Here is an 18721-nt window from a genome sequence, read left to right as displayed (position 1 = left end):
AAGGTACAAGTGTTCTCCCTGAGTATGCACCATTGCGAAAGTTCTTCGTGCTGAGACACCACGTGATGATCGGGTGTGATAGGCTCTACGTTCAAATACAACGGGTGCAAAACAGTTGCACAAGCAGAATACTCAGGTTAAACTTGACGAGCCTAGCATATAACAGATATGGCCTCGGAACACTAAGACCGAAAGGTCGAGCGTCAATCATATAGTAGATATGATCAACATAGTGATGTTCACCATTGAAACTACTCCATCTCACGTGATGATCGGACATGGTTTAGTTGATATGGATCACGTGATCACTTAGAGGATTAGAGGGATGTCTATCTAAGTGGGAGTTCTTAAGTAATATGATTAATTGAACTTAAATTTATCATGAACTTAGTCCTGGTAGTATTAGCATATCTATGTTGTAGATCAATACCTCGCAATGTTTCTCCCCGTTTAATTTTGAGATGTTCCTAGAGAAAACTAAGTTGAAAGATGTTAGTAGCAATGATGCAGATTGGATCCGTGATCTGAGGTTTATCCTCATTGCTGCACAGAAGAATTATGTCCTTGATGCACCGCTAGGTGACAGACCTATTGCAGGAGCAGATGCAGATGTTATGAACGTTTTTTGACACAAGCTCAGTATGATGACTACTTGATAGTTAAGTGCACCATGCTTTACGGCTTAGAATCAGGACTTCAAAGACATTTTGAACGTCGTGGACCATATGAGATGTTCGAGGAGTTGAAGTTGATATTTCAAGCAAATACCCGAGTTGAGAGATATGAAGTCTCCAACAAGTTCTCTAAAAGATGGAGGAGAATAGCTCAATCAGTGAGCATGTGCTCAGATTGTTTGGGTACTACAATCGCTTGAATCAAGTGGGAGTTAATCTTCCAGATAAAATAGTGATTGACAGAATTCTCTAGTCACCATCACCAAGTTAGTAGAACTTCGTGATGAACTACAATATGCAAGGGATAACGGAAACGATTCCCAAGCTCTTCGTGATGCTGAAATCGACGAAGGTAGAAATCAAGAAAAGCATCAAGTGTTGATGGTAAACAAAACCACTAGTTTCAAGTAAAGGGGCAAAGGGAAGAAAGGGGAACTTCAAGAAGAACGGCAAACAAGTTACTGCTCAAGTGAAAAAACCCAAGTCTGGACCTAAGCCTGAAACTGAGTGCTTCTACTGCAAAGGGACTGGTCATTGGAAGCGGAACTACCCCAAGTAATTGGCGGATAAGAAGGATGGCAAAGTAAACAATGGTATATTTGATATACAGATTATTGATGTGTATTTTACTAGGGTTCATAGCAACCCCTCGGTATTTGATATTGGTTCAGTTGCTAAGAGTAGTAACTCGAAACGGGAGTTGCAGAATGAACAAAAACTAGTTAAGGGTGAAGTGATGATGTGTGTTGGAAGTGGTTCCAAGATTGATATGATCATCATCGCACACTCCCTATACTTTCGGGATTAGTGTTGAAACTAAATAAGTGTTATTTGGTATTTGCGTTGAGCATGAATATGATTTGATCATGTTTGTTGCAATACGGTTATTCATTTAAATTAGAGAATAATTGTTGTTCTGTTTACATGAATAAAACCTTCTATGGTCATACACCCAATAAAATGGTTTGTTGGATCTCGATCGTAGTGATACACATATTCATAATAATGAAGCCAAAAGATGCAAAGTTAATAATGATAGTGCAACTTATTTGTGGCACTGTTGTTTAGGTCATATTGGTGTAAAGCGCATGAAGAAACTCCATGCTGATGGGATTTTGGAATCACTTGATTATGAATCACTTGATGCTTGCGAACCATGCCTTATGGGCAAGATGACTAAAGACTCCGTTCTTCGGAACAATGGAGCGAGCAACTGACTTATTGGAAATAATACATATTGATGTATGCAATCCGATGAGTGCTGAGACTCGCGGCGGGTATCGTTATTTTCTGACCTTCACAGATTATTTGAGTAGATATGGGTATATCTACTTGATGAAACATAAGTCTGAAACATTTGAAAAGTTCAAAGAATTTCAGTGTGAAGTGGAAAATCATCGTGACAAGAAAATGAGGTTTCTACGATCTGATCGCGGAGACAAATAATTGAGTTACGAGTTTGGTCTTCAATTAAAACAATGTGGAATAGTTTCACAAATTCGTGCCACCTGGAACACCACAGCATAATGGTGTGTCTGAACGTCATAACCGTACTTTATTGGATATTGTACAATCTATGATGTTTCTTACCGATTTACCACTATCGTTTTGGCGTTATGCATTAGAGACAGCTGCATTCACATTAAAAAGGGGCACCATCTAAGTCCATTGAGACGACACAATATGAACTATGGTTTGGCAAGAAACCAAAGTTGTCGTTTCTTAAAGTTTGGGGTTGCGATGCTTATGTGAAAAAATGTCATCCTGATAAGCACAAACCCAAATCGGAGAAATGTGTCTTCATAGGATACCCAAAGGAGAAAGTTGGGTACACCTTCTATCACAGATCCGAAGGCAAGACATTCCTTGCTAAGAATGGATCCTTTCTAGAGAAGGAGTTTCTCTCGAAAGAAGTGAGTGGGAGGAAAGTAAAACTTGATAAGGTAATTGTACCTTCTCCCTTATTGGAAAGTAGTTCATCACAGAAATCTGTTCCTGTGACTACTACACCAATTAGTGCGGAAGCTAATGATGATGATTATGTAACTTCAGATCAAGTTACTACCGAATCTCGTAGGTAAACCAGAGTGAGATCCGCACCAGAGTGGTACGGTAATCCTGTTCTGGAAGTCATGTTACTAGACCATGACGAACTTGCGAACTATGAGGAAGCGATGATGAGCCCAGATTCCGCAAAATGGTTTGAGGCCATGAAATCTGAGATGGGATCCATGTATGAGAACAAAGTGTAGACTTTGGTTGTCTTGCCCGATGATCGGCAAGCCATAGAAAATAAATGGATCTTCAAGAGGAAGATGGACGCTGATAGTAGTGTTACTATCTACAGAGCTAGAATTGTCGCAAAAGGTTTTCGACAAGTTCAAGGTGTTGACTATGATGAGAGTTTCTCACTCGTATCTATGCTTAAGTCTATCCGAATCATGTTAGCAATTGCCGCATTTTATGAAATCTGGCAAATGGATAAACAAAACTGCATTCCTTAATGGAGTTATTAAAGAAGAGTTGTATATGATGCAACCAGAAGGTTTTGTCGATCCTAAAGGTGTTAACAAAATATGCAAGCTCCAGCGGTCCATCTATGGACTGGTGCAAGCATCTCGGAGTTGGAACATATGCTTTGATAAGTTGATCAAAGCATATAGTTTTATACATACCTGCAGTGAAGCCTGTATTTACAAGAAAGTGAGTGGGAGCACTACAACATTTCTGATAAGTATATGTGAATGACATATTGTTGATCGGAGATAATGTAGAATTATTCTGCAAAGCATAAAGAAGTGTTTGAAAGGAGTTTTTCAAAGAAAGACCTCGGTGAAGCTGCTTACATATTGAGCATCAAGATCTATAGAGATAGATCAAGACGCTTGATAAGTTTTTCAATGAGTACATACCTTGACAAGATTTTGAAATAGTTCAAAATGGAATAGTCAAAGAAGGAGTTCTTGCATGTGTTACAAAGGTGTGAAGTTGAGTAAGACTCAAAACCCGACCACGGCAGAAGATAGAGAGAGAATGAAAGTCATTCCCTATGCCTCAACCATAGGTTCTATAAAGTATGCCATGATGTGTACCTGACCTATTGTATACCCTGCCCTGAGTTTGGCAAGGGAGTACAATAGTGATCTAGGAGTAGATCACTGGACATTTGTCAAAATTATCCTTAGTAGAATAAGGATATGTTTCTCGATTATGGAGGTGACAAAAGGTTCGTCTTAAAGGGTTACGTCGATGCAAGTTTTGACACTGATCCAGATGACTCTAAGTCTCAATCTGGATACATATTAAAAGTGGGAGCAATTAGCTAGAGTAGCTCCATGCAGAGCATTGTTGACATAGAAATTTGCAAAATACTTACAGATCTGAATGTGGCAGACCCGTTGACTAAACTTCTCTCACAAGCAGAACATGATCACACCTCAGTACTCTTCGGGTGTTAATCACATAGCGATGTGAACTATATCATTGACTCTAGTAAACCCTTTGGGTGTTGGTCACATGTCGATGTGAACTATGGGTGTTAATCATATGGTGATGTGAACTATTGATGTTAAATCACATGGCGATGTGAACTAGATTATTGACTCTAGTGCAAGTGGGAGACTGAAGGAAATATGCCCTAGAGGCAATAATAAAGTTATTATTTATTTCCTTATATCATGATAAATTTTTATTATTCATGCTAGAATTGTATTAACCGGAAACATAATACATGTGTGAATACATAGATAAATAGAGTGTCACTAGTATGCCTCTACTTGACTAGCTCGTTGATCAAAGATGGTTATGTTTCCTAACCATAGACATGAGTTGTCATTTGATTAACGGGATCACATCATTAGGAGAATGATGTGATTGACTTGACCCATTCCGTTAGCATAGCACTTGATCGTTTAGTTTGTTGCTATTGCTTTCTTCATGACTTATACATGTTCCTATGACTATGAGATTATGCAACTCCCGTTTACCAGAGGAACACTTTGTGTGCTACCAAACGTCACAACGTAATTGGGTGATTATAAAGGTGCTCTACAGGTGTCTCCAAAGGTACTTGTTTTGTTGGCGTATTTCGAGATTAGGATTTGTCACTCCGATTGTCGGAGAGGTATCTCTGGGCCCTCTCGGTAATGCACATCACTCAAGTCTTGCAAGCATTGCAACTAATAAGTTAGTTGCGGGATGATGTATTACGGAACGAGTAAAGAGACTTGCCAGTAACGAGATTGAACTAGGTATTGAGATACCGACGATCGAATCTCGGGCAAGTAACATACCGATGACAAAGGGAACAACGTATGTTGTTATGCGGTTTGACCGATAAAGATCTTCGTAGAATATGTAGGAGCCAATATGAGCATCTAGGTTCCGCTATTGGTTATTGACCGGAGACGTGTCTCGGTCATGTCTACATAGTTCTCGAACCCGTAGGGTCCGCATGCTTAAAGTTCGATGACGGTTATATTATGAGTTTATGTGTTTTGATGTACCGAAGGAGTTCGGAGTCCCGGATGAGATCTGGGACATGACGAGGAGTCTCGAAATGGTTGAGACATAAAGATCGATATATTGGACGACTATATTCGGACATCGGAAAGGTTTCGAGTGATTCGGGTATTTTCGGGAGTACCGGGGAGTTACGGGAATTCGTACTGGGCCTTAATGGGCCATACGGGAAAGGAGAGAAAGGCCTCAAAGGGTGGCCGCACCCCTCCCCATGGGCTGGTCCGAATTGGACTAGGGAGGGGGGCGCCCCCTTCCTTCCTTCTCCTTTTCCCTTCCCTTTCCTTCCCGCCTACTCCTACTACATGGAAGGGCTCCTAGTTCTACTAGGAAAGGGGGAATCCTACTCCCGGTGGGAGTAGGACTCCCCTAGGGCGCGCCATAGAGAGGGCCGGCCCTCCCCCTCCTCCACTCCTTTATATACGGGGGCAGGGGTACCCCAAAGACACAACAATTGATCTCTTGATCTCTTAGCCGTGTGCGGTGCCCCCCTCCACCATAATCCACCTCGGTCATATCGTAGAGGTGCTTAGGCGAAGCCCTGCGTCGGTAGAGCATCATCATCATCACCACGCCGTCGTGCTGACGATACTCTCCCTCAACACTCGGCTGGATCAGAGTTTGAGGGACGTCATCGAGTTGAACGTGTGCAGAACTCGGAGGTGCCGTGCGTTCGGTACTTGATCGATCGGATTGTGAAGACGTACGACTACATCAACCGCGTTGTGCTAACGCTTCCGCTTTCGGTCTACGAGAGTACATAGACAACACTCTCCCCTCTCGTTGCTATGCATCACCATGATCTTGCGTGTGCGTAGGAATTTTTTTGAAATTACTACGTTCCCCAACAACTTCAACCCACGGAGGGTAAAGGTTGTCTGAGTCCATGGAGGGCTCCACCCATGAAGGGTCCATGAAGAAGCAACCTTGTCTACTCTACCATGGCTTCCGTACACGAAGGACTAGCCTCACTCGGGTAGATCTTCACGAAGTAGGCAATCTCCTTGCCCTTACAAACTTTTTGGTTCAACTCCACATCATGTCGGAGGCTCCCAAGCGACACCTGACCAATCTAGGAGACACCACTCTCCAAAAGGTAATAGATGGTGTGTAGATGATGAACTCCTTGCTCTTGTCCTTCAAATGATAGTCTCCCCAACACTCAATTCTCTCTCATCGATTTGGCTATGATGGAAGAAGGATTTGAGTGGAAAGCAACTTGGAGAAGGCCCAATCCTTTCGAGGCAAAGGACAGGCCAAAACGGTCTCTTATGATAAACAAAGCGTTCTTGAGGGTGCACGGGAATTTCATCTAGTCACTTTCATCATGTTGGTTCGATTTGTGTTCGCAACTTTGATAATTTGATATGTGGGTGGACCGGTGCTTAGGTGTTGTTCTTACTTGAACAAACCTCCTACTTATGATTAACCCTCCCGCAAGCATCCGCAACTACGAGAAAAATATTAAGAATAAATTCTAACCATAGCATTAAACTCTAGGATCCAATCGGTCCCTTACGGAATAGCGCATAAACTGGGGTCTAAGCTTCTGTCACTCTCGCAACCCATCATCTAATTGCTACTCCACAGTGCATTCCCTTAGGCCCAAATATGGTGAAGTGTCATGTAGTCGACATTCACATGACATCACTAAGGGAATCACAACATACATACTATCAAAATACTGAACACATATCAAATTCACATGATTACTTGCAACATGATTTCTCCCGTGACCTCAAGAACAAAGGTAACTGCTCACAAATAATAAACATGCTCATGATCAGAGGGGTATTAAATAGCATATTGGATCTGAACATATAATCTTCCACCAAATAAACCATATAGTAATCAACTACAAGATGTAATCAACACTACTAGTCACCCACAAGTACCAATCTATAGTTCCGGTAACAAGATTGAACACAAGAGATGAACTAGGGTTTGAGAGGAGATGGTGTTGTTGAAGATGTTGATGGAGATTGCCCTCCCCAAGATGGGAGAGTTGTTGGTGATGACGATGACGATGATTTCCCCCTCCGGGAGGGAAGTTCCCCCGGCGAAATCTCTCCGTCGGAGGGCAAAAGTGCTCCTGCCCAAGTTCCGCCTCGAGGCGGCGGCGCTTCTCCCGAAAGTCCTCTCCTTATTTTTTTCTAGGTCAAAATCACTTATATACCAAAAGATGGGCACCGGAGGTGGGCCAAGGAGGCCACAACCCACCAGGGCACGCCTGGGGGCTCGGCGTGCCCAGATGGGTTGTGCCCACCTGGTGTCCCCCTCTGGTAGTTATTGGCTCCAATATTTCTTAAATATTCCATAAAAATCCCCGTGAAGTTTCAGCTTATTTGGAGTTGTGCAGAATAGGTAGCCTGACGTAGCTTTTTTAGGTCCAGATTTCCAGCTGCCGGAATTCTTCCTCTTGGTGCGTTCCTTGCAAATTATGAGAGAAAAGGCATTAGAATTACTCTAAAAGGCATTATTATGGATAAAAACATTATAAATAACAGTAAGAAAATATGATGCAAAATGGACGTATCAACAGTCTAGGCAACAGACCCATGGTTTGTTGCACCGATAGGGAACCGCACATACACCCAACGGATAAACTTGTGCATGTGTGGTTCACACTTACAGCAACTTCCAATGGAAATTCAAAGAAAGAAACCTGAATTTTATAGCTACAAGACGATGCTCCATTTTTAGATGTTTCCTTGAGTTTTGTTAGGGTTTTTTCTTGCTTAGAAAGGCGAGACGGCGACGGCTCCATGAAGATGAAATAAGGTTCTCTTCATCTAGTCCCCGCCACGGTGGTGCATCTAGCATTGCCGGTGGGCGTGTGGATGTGTGTCTCCAACGAATCTGTCTTTGGAGGGATCTGCTTGGATTTGGTCATTGTTTGTCTATGTTCGTGTATTCTCAAGTTGGATCCTTCCGATCTACGCTACTCTTCATCGGTGGCGTTTGTTGTTCTGGTGCGCTGATTCTATGGGGCCTTAGCACGGTGACTTCTGACTGTGTACTACAACAAGTTTTGTCTGGCTCGAGAGGGGCAATGATAGCGGCGCGCCTTCGGCTCGCTTCAATGCTTTTAATCGCTGCCAGGTGGTCTACCGACCTAAATGAATTTTTTATTATTTCTGGTGTTCACTTTACTATCATGATTGAGGATGAATAGATCATAAGTTTTTTTGAAAAAAGAACTCTTAAATCAGCTAACTCACTGGAGAAAACATCTGAAGATCAGAATATTCAAAAGTTTACCATTTTGAAATTCATTTTTTGCGAGGGAAATTGAGAGCTTTATTCAACGAACGCATTCGCCGACCAGTCAGCCAGGAGGCTGTTGATCAGGAAGCTAGGAGTGGAGTCCAACCAGCTTTCGGTCACATTAAGCGAACAACCTCGCTTAGCACAAAGATGTGTGGAACCGTTTTGAAAGATCGTGGATGTCGCCTAGAGGGGGATTGATACGTCTCCGACGTATCTATAGTTTTTGATTGTTCCATGCTATTATATTATCTGTTTTGGATGTTAATGGGCTTTATTTTACACTTTTATATTATTTTTGGGACTAACCTATTAACCAAAGGCCCAGCCCAAATTGTTGTTTTTTGCCTATTTCAGTGTTCCGTAGAAAAGGAATATGAAACGGAGTCCAAACGGAATGAAACCTTCGGGAACGTGATTTTTGGAACAAACGTGATCCAGAGGACTTGGAGTGGACGTTGATAACCCACAAGTATAGGGGATCGCAACAGTTTTCGAGGGTAGAGTATTCAACCCAAATTTATTGATTCGACACAAGGGGAGCCAAAGAATATTCTCAAGTATTAGCAGCTGAGTTGTCAATTCAACCACACCTGGAAACTTAATATATGCAGCAAAGTGTTTAGTAGAAAAGTAATATGATAGTAGTGGTAACGGTAGCAAAAGGTAACGATAGCAAAAATAATATTTTTGGTGTTTCATAGTGATGATAGCAATAGCAACGGAAAAGTAAATAAGCACAACAATATATGGAAAAGCTCGTAGGCAATGGATCGGTGATGGAGAATTATGCCGGATGCGGTTCATCATGTAACAGTCATAACCTAGGGTGACACAGAACTAGCTCCAATTCATCAATGTAATGTAGGCATGTATTCCGAATATAGTCATACGTGCTTATGGAAAAGAACTTCCATGACATCTTTTGTCCTACCCTCCCATGGCAGCGGGGTCCTAGTGGAAACTAAGGGATATTAAGGCCTCCTTTTAATAGAGTACCGGACCAAAGCATTAACACACAGGGAATACATGAACTCCTCAAACTACGGTCATCACCGGGAGTGGTTCCGATTATTGTCACTTCGGGGTTGCCGGATCATAACACATAGTAGGTGACTATAGACTTGCAAGATAGGATCAAGAACTCACATATATTCATGAAAACATAATATGCTCAGATCTGAAATCATGGCACTCAGGCCCTAATGACAAGCATTAAGCATAGCAAAGTCATAGCAACATCAATCTCAGAACATAGTGGATACTAGGGATAAAACCCTAACAAAACTAACTCGATTACATGATAAATCTCATCCAACCCATCACCGTCCAGCAAGCCTACGATGGAATTACTCACGCACAGCGGTGAGCATCATGAAATTGGTGATGGAGGATGGTTGATGCTGACGATGGCGACGGATTCCGCTCTCCGGAGCCCTGAAAGGACTCCAGATCAGCCCTCCCGAGAGAGTTTAGAGCTTGGCAGCGGCTCCGTATCGTAAAACGCGATGAATCCTTCTTCTTAATTTTTCTCTCCCCGAATACGAATATATGGAGTTGGAGTTGAGGTCGGTGGAGCTCCAGGGGGGCCACGAGGCAGGGGGCGGGCCCAGGGGGGCAGGCGCGCCCCCACCCTTGTGGCTAGGGTGTGGGCCCCCTGGCCTTGATTCTTTGCCAGTATTTTTTATTATTTCCAAAAATAATCTCCGTGGAGTTTCAGGTCATTCCGAGAACTTTTGTTTCTGCACATAAATAACACCATGGCAATTCTGCTGAAAACAGCGTCAGTCCGGGTTAGTTCCATTCAAATCATGCAAGTTAGAGTCCAAAACAAGGGCAAAAGTGTTTGGAAAAGTAGATACGACGGAGACGTATCAACTCCCCTAAGCTTAAACCTTTGCTTGTCCTCAAGCAATTCAATTGACAAACTGAAAGTGATAAAGAAAAACTTTTACAAACTATGTTTGCTCTTGTTGTTGTAAATATGTAAAGCCAGCATTCAAGATTTCAGCAAAGATTATGAACTAACCATATTCACAATAACTCTTAGGTCTCATGTTTACTCATATCAATGGCATAATCAACTAGCGAGAAATAATAATAAATCTCGGATGACAACACTTTCTCAAAACAATCATAATATGATATAACAAGATGGTATCTCGCTAGCCTTTTCTGAGACCGCAAAACATAAATGCAGAGCACCTTTAAAGATCAATGACTGACTAGACATTGTAATTCATGGTAAAAGAGATCCAGTCAAGTCATACTCAACGTAAACTAACAGTAATGAATGCAAATGATAGAGGTGCTCTCCAACAGGTGCTTTTTAATAAGAGGATGATGACTCAACATAAAAGTAAATAGATAGGCCCTTCGCAGAGGGAAGCAGGGATTTGTAGAGGTGCCAGAGCTTGGTTTTGAAATAGACGTGAATAATATTTTGAGCAGTATACTTTCATTGTCAACATAATAACCAAGAGATGGTGATATCTTCCATGCTACACACATTATAGGCGGTTCCCAAACAGAATGGTAAAGTTTATACTCCCCCTCCACCAACAAGCATCAATTCATGGCTTGGTCGAAACAACAAGTGCCTCCAACTAACAACAGTCCCGGGGGAGTTTTGTTTGTAATTATTTTTGTTGGGGAACGTTGAAGAAAACAAAAATTTTCCTACGGTTTCACCAAGATCCATCTATGAGTTCATCTAGCAACGAGTGATCGGATTGCATCTACATACCTTTGTAGATCACGCGCGGAAGCATTCAAAGAACGGGGATGAGGAAGTCGTACTCGACGCGATCCAAATCACCGGAGATCCTAGCGCCGAACAGACGGCACCTCCGCGTTCAACACACGTACGGTCAGCGTGACGTCTCCTCCTTCTTGATCCAGCAAGGGGGGAGGAGAGGTTGATGAAGATCCAGCAGCACGACGGCGTGGTGGTGGATGCAGCAGTCACCGCAGCAGGGCTTCGCCGTTCTTCTGCGAGAGGGAGAGGTGTAGCAGGGGAGAGGGAGGCGCCAAGAGTCAAGGGTCCGGCTGCCCCTCCCTCCCCCCTTTATATAGGCTCCCCAAGGGGGGGGGGGCGCCGGCCCTAGGAGATGGGATCTCCTAGGGGGGGCGGCGGCCAAGGGTGGAGTGGCCCCCAAGGCAAGTGGGGCGCCCCCCCCCACCCTAGGGTTTCCAACCCTAGGCGCAGGGGGTGGGCCAAGGGGGGCGCACCAGCCCACTATGGGCTGGTTCCCCTCCCCACTTCAGCCCATGGGGCCCTCCGGGATGGGTGGTCCCACCCGATGGACCCCCGGGACCCATCCGGTGGTCCCGGTACAATACCGGTGACTCCCCAAACTCTCCCGATGGCCGAAACTGCACTTCCTATATATAATTCTTCACCTCCGGACCATTCCGGAACTCCTCGTGACGTCCGGGATCTCATCCGGGACTCCGAACAACTTTCGGGTTACTGCATATTCATATCTCTACAACCCTCCGAGATGGCTCTCCGGTCAATAACCAACAGCGGGATCTGGATACCCATGTTGGCTCCCACATACTCCTCGATGATCTCATCGGATGAACCACGATGTCGAGGATTCAAGCAACCCCGTATTCAATTCCCTTTGTCAATCGGTACGTTACTTGCCCGAGATTCGATCGTCGGTATCCCAATACCTCGTTCAATCTCGTTACCGGCAAGTCACTTTACTCGTACCGTAATGCATGATCCCGTGACCAGACACTTGGTCACTTTGAGCTCATTATGATGATGCATTACCGAGTGGGCCAGAGATACCTCTCCGTCATACGGAGTGACAAATCCCAGTCTGATCCGTGTCAACCCAACAGACACTTTCGGAGATACCCGTAGTATACCTTTATATAGTCACCCAGTTACGTTGTGACGTTTGGTACACCCAAAGCACTCCTACGGTATCCAGGAGTTACACGATCTCATGGTCTAAGGAAAAGATACTTGACATTGGAAAAACTCTAGCAAACGAACTATACGATCTTGTGCTATGTTTAGGATTGGGTCTTGTCCATCACATCATTCTCCTAATGATGTGATCTCGTTATCAATGACATCCAATGTCCATAGTCAGGAAACCATGACTATCTGTTGATCAACAAGCTAGTCAACTAGAGGCTTACGAGGGACATGTTGGTGTCTATGTATTCACACATGTATTACGATTTCCGGATAACACAATTATAGCATGAATAAAAGACAATTATCATGAACAAGGAAATATAATAATAATCCTTTTATTATTGCCTCTAGGGCATATTTCCAACAGTCTCCCACTTGCACTAGAGTCAATAATCTAGTTACATTGTGATGAATCGAACACCCATGGAATTCTGGTGTTGATCATGTTTTGCTCTAGGGAGAGGTTTAGTCAACGAATCTGCTACATTCAGGTCCGTATGTACTTTACAAATATCTATGTCTCCATCTTGAACATTTTCACGAATGGAGTTGAAGCGACGCTTGATGTGCCTGGTCTTCTTGTGAAACCTGGGCTCCTTGGCAAGTGCAATAGCTCCAGTGTTGTCACAGAAGAATTTGATCGGCCCCGACGCATTGGGTATGACTCCTAGGTCGGTGATGAACTCCTTCACCCAAATTGCTTCATGCGCTGCCTCCGAGGCTGCCATGTACTCCGCTTCACATGTAGATCCTGCCACGACGCTTTGCTTGCAACTGCACCAGCTTACTACCCCACCTTCAAAATATACATGTATCCGGTTTGTGACTTAGAGTCATCCAGATCTGTGTCGAAGCTAGCGTCGACGTATCCCTTTACGACGTGCTCTTTGTCACCTCCATAAACGAGAAACATTTCCTTAGTCCTTTTCAGGTACTTCGGGATATTCTTGACCGCTGTCCAGTGTTCTTTGCCGGGATTACTTTGGTACCTACCTACCAAACTTACGGCAAGGTTTACATCAGGTCTGGTACACAGCATGGCATACATAATAGAACCTATGGCTGAGGCATAGGGGATGACACTCATCTCTTCTATATCTTCTGCCGTGGTCGGACATTGAGCTGAGCTCAATTTCACACCTTGCAACACAGGCAAGAACCCCTTCTTAGACTGATCCATATTGAACTTCTTCAATATCTTATCAAGGTATGTGCATTGTGAAAGACCTATGAGGCGTCTTGATCTATCTCTATAGATCTTGATGCCTAATATATAAGCAGCTTCTCCAAGGTCCTTCATTGAAAAACTCTTATTCAAGTAGGCCTTAATGCTGTCCAAAAGCTCTATATCATTTCCCATCAAAAGTATGTCATCTACATATAATATGAGAAATGCTACAGAGCTCCCACTCACTTTCTTGTAAACGCAGGCTTCTCCATAAGTCTGCATAAACCCAAACGCTTTGATCATCTCATCAAAGCGAATGTTCCAACTCCGAGATGCTTGCACCAGCCCATAAATCGAGCGTTGGAGCTTGCACACCTTGTCAGCATTCTTAGGATCGACAAAACCTTCTGGCTGCATCATATACAATTCTTCCTTAAGGAAACCATTAAGGAATGCCTTTTTGACGTCCATTTGCCATATCTCATAATCATGGAATGCGGCAATTGCTAACATGATTCGGACGGACTTCAGCTTCGCTACCGGTGAGAAAGTCTCATTGTAGTCAACCCCTTGAACTTGTCGATAACCCTTAGCGACAAGATGAGCTTTATAGATGGTCACATTACCATCCGTGTCTGTCTTCTTCTTAAAGATCCATTTATTTTCTATGGCTCGCCGCTCAACGGGCAATTCAGTCAAAGTCCATACTTCGTTTTCATACATGGATCCTATCTCGGATTTCATGGCTTCCAGCCATTTGTCGGAATCCGGGCCCGCCATCGCTTCTTCATAGTTCGAAGGTTCACCGTTGTCTAACAACGTGATTTCCAAGACAGGGTTGCCGTACCACTGTGGTGCGGAACGTGTCCTTGTGGACCTACGAAGTTTAGTAGCAACTTGATCTGAAGTTTCATGATCATCATCATTAACTTCCTCTCTAGTCGGTGCAGGCACCTCAGGAACATTTTTTTGAGTTGCGCCATTTTCCGGTTCAAGAGGTAATACTTCATCAAGTTCTACTTTCCTCCCACTTACTTCTTTCGAGAGAAACTCTTTCTCTAGAAAGGATCCATTCTTGGCAACAAAGATCTTGCCTTCGGATCTGAGGTAGAAGGTATACCCAATAGTTTCTTTAGGGTATCCTATGAAGATGCATTTTTCCGACTTGGGTTCGAGCTTTTCAGGTTGAAGTTTCTTGACATAAGCATCGCATCCCCAAACTTTTAGAAATGACAGCTTAGGTTTCTTCCCAAACCATAATTCATACGATGTCGTCTCAATGGATTTCGATGGAGCCCTATTTAAAGTGAATGCGGCAGTCTCTAAAGCATAGCCCCAAAATGATAGCGGTAAATCGGTAAGAGACATCATAGATCGCACCATATCTAATAGAGTGCGATTATGATGTTCAGACACACCATTATGCTGAGGTGTTTCAGGCGGCGTGAGTTGTGAAACTATTCCACATTTTCTTAAGTGTGTGCCAAATTCGTGACTCAAGTATTCTCCCCCACGATTTGATCGCAAGAACTTGATTTTCCTGTCACGTTGATTCTCAACCTCACTCTGAAATTCCTTGAACTTTTCAAAGGTCTCAGACTTGTGTTTCATTAAATAGACATACCCATATCTACTCAAATCATCAGTGAGGGTGAGAACATAACGATAGCCACCGCGAGCCTCAACACTCATTAGACCGCACACATCAGTATGTATGATTTTCAATAAGTTGGTTGCTCGCTCCATTGTTCCTGAGAACGGAGTCTTGGTCATTTTACCCATGGGGCATGGTTCGCACGTGTCAAATGATTCGTAATCAAGAGACTCTAAAAGTCCATCTGCATGGAGCTTCTTCATGCGTTTGACACCTATGTGATCAAGGCGGCAGTGCCACAAGTATGTGGGACTATCATTATCAACCTTACATCTTTTGGTATTCACACTATGAATATGTGTAGCATTACGCTCGAGATTCATTAAGAATAAACCATTCACCATCGGAGCATGACCATAAAACATATCTCTCATATAAATAGAACAACCATTATTCTCGGATTTAAATGAGTAGCCATCTCGAATTAAACGAGATCCTGATACAATGTTCATGCTCAAAACTGGCACTAAATAACAATTATTGAGGTTTAAAACTAATCCCGTAGGTAAATGTAGAGGTAGCGTGCCGACGGCGATCACATCGACCTTGGAACCATTCCTGACGCGCATCGTCACCTCGTTCTTCGCCAGTCTCCGCTTATTCCGTAGCTCCTGCTTTGAGATACAAATGTGAGCAACTGCACCGGTATCAAATACCCAGGAGCTACTACGAGTACTGGTAAGGTACACATCAATTACATGTATATCACATATACCTTTCGTTTTGCCGGCCTTCTTGTCCGCTAAGTATTTGGGGCAGTTCCGCTTCCAGTGACCACTTTCCTTGCAATAAAAGCACTCAGTCTCGGGCTTGGGTCCATTCTTTGGCTTCTTCCCGGCAGCTTGCTTGCCGGGCGCGGCAACTCCCTTGCCGTCCTTCTTTGAGTATGTGCTCATTGACAGAACTATTTTCCTCCATCTTACAGCTGAAGAACTTGTCGGAGACTTCATATCTCTCGACCCGGGCATGAGCTTGAAAAACCATTTTCAGCTCTTCGAACATCTCATATGCTCCGTGTCTCTCAAAACGCTTTTAGAGCCCCGGTTCTAAGCTGTAAAGCATGCCGCACTGAACGAGGGAGTAATCATCAACACGTGTCTGCCAAGCGTTCATAACGTCTTGTTCCACAGGGAGAACAGGTGCGTCACCTAGCGGTGCTTCTAGAACATAATCTTTCTTTGCAGCTATGAGGATGATCCTCAGGTTCCGGACCCAGTCCGTATAATTGCTGCCATCGTCTTTCAGCTTGGTTTTCTCTAGGAACGCGTTGAAGTTGAGGACAACGTTGGTCATTTGATCTACAAGACATATTGTAAATATTTTAGACTAAGTTCATAATAATTAAGTTCATCTATTTAATGAACTCCCACTCAGATAGACATCCCTCCAGTCATCTAAGTATAACATGATCTGAGTTAACTAGGCCGTGTCCGATCATCACGTGAGACGGACTAGTCAACATCGGTGAACATCTTCATGTTGATCGTATCTTCTATACGACTCATGCTCGACCTTTCGGTCTTCTGTCTTCCGAGGCCATGTCTGTACATGCTAGGCTCGTCAAGTCAACCTAAGTGTTTGCATGTGTAAATCTGTCTTACACCCGTTGTATGTGAACGTTGGAATCTATCACACCCGATCATCACGTGGTGCTTCAAAACAACGAACTGTCGCAACGGCGCACAGTTAGGGGGAACACTTTCTTGAAATTATTATGAGGGATCATCTTATTTACTACCGTCGTTCTAAGTAAAAAAGATGCAAAAACATGATAAACATCACATGCAATCAAATAATAATAGTGACATGATATGGCCAATATCACATAGCTCCTTTAATCTCCATCTTGGGGCTCCATGATCATCTTGTCACCAGCATGACACCATGATCTCCATCATCGTGTCTCCATGAAGTTGCTCGCCAACTATTACTTCTACTACTATGGCTAACACGTTTAGCAATAAAGTAAAGTTATTTATATGGCGTTTCTCAATGACACGCAGGTCATACAAAAAATAAAGACAACTCCTATGGCTCCTGCCGGTTGTCATACTCATCGACATGCAAGTCGTGATTCCTATTACAATAGCATGAACATCTCATACATCACATATATATCATTCATCATTCATCACAACTTTGGCCATATCACATCACAAAACACTTGCTGCAAAAACAAGTTAGACATCCTCTAATTGTTGTTGCAAGTTTTACATGGTTGCAATAGGGTTCTAGCAAGAACGTTTTCTTACCTACGTGAAAGCCACAACGTGATTTGTCAATTTCTATTTACCCTTCATAAGGACCCTTTTCATTGAATCCGCTCCAACTAAAGTGGGAGAGACAGACACCCGCCAGCCACCTTATGCAACTAGTGCATGACAGTCGGTGGAGCCGGTCTCACGTAAGCGTATGTGTAAGGTTGGTCCGGGCCGCTTCATCCCACAATACTGCTGAAGCAAAATAAGACTAGTAGCGGCAAAAAAGTTGACAACATCTACGCCCACAACAAATTGTGTTCTACTCGTGCAAAGATAACTACGCATAGACCTAGCTCATGATGCCACTGTTGGAGAACGTTGAAAAAAACAAAAATTTTCCTACGGTTTCACCAAGATCCATCTATGAGTTCATCTAGCAACGAGTGATCGGATTGCATCTACATACCTTTGTAGATCACGCGCGGAAGCGTTCAAAGAACGGGGATGAGGAAGTCGTACTCGACGTGATCCAAATCACCGGAGATCCTAGCGCCGAACGGACGGCACCTCCGCGTTCAACACACGTACGGTCAGCGTGACGTCTCCTCCTTCTTGATCCAGCAAGGGGGGAGGAGAGGTTGATGAAGACCCGTAGTATACCTTTATAGTCTCCCAGTTACGTTGTGACTTTGGTACACCCAAAGCATTCCTACGATATCCGGGAGTTACACGATCTCATGGTCTAAGGAAAAGATACTTGACATTGGAAAAACTCTAGCAAACGAACTATACGATCTTGTGCTATGTTTAGGATTGGGTCTTGTCCATCACATCATTCTCCTAATGATGTGATCTCGTTATCAATCATCCAATGTTCATAGTCAGGAAACCATGACTATCCGTTGATCAACGAGCTAGTCAACTAGAGGCTTACTAGGGACATGTTGGTGTCTATGTATTCACACATGTATTACGATTTCCGGATAACACAATTATAGCATGAATAAAAGACAATTAACAAGGAAATATAATAATAATTCTTTTATTATTGCCTCTAGGGCATATTTCCAACAATTTTGATTTGATTTGCATAAAGCATGGGACTGGGCATCCCGGTGACCAGCCATTTTCTAGTGAGTAGGGAGCGAAGTACACTCCTCTTGAGAATAACCCGCCTAACATGGAAGATATGGACAACCCTAGTTGATACATGAGCTATTCGAGCATACAAAACAGAATGTTTATTTGAAGGTTTAGAGTTTGGCATATACAAATTTACTTGGAACGGCAGGTAGATAC

The sequence above is a fragment of the Triticum urartu genome, chromosome 5 (genome assembly GCF_003073215.2).
Source record: "Triticum urartu cultivar G1812 chromosome 5, Tu2.1, whole genome shotgun sequence".
Taxonomy (NCBI): domain Eukaryota; kingdom Viridiplantae; phylum Streptophyta; class Magnoliopsida; order Poales; family Poaceae; genus Triticum; species Triticum urartu.
Note: the sequence above shows the minus strand (reverse complement) of the source record.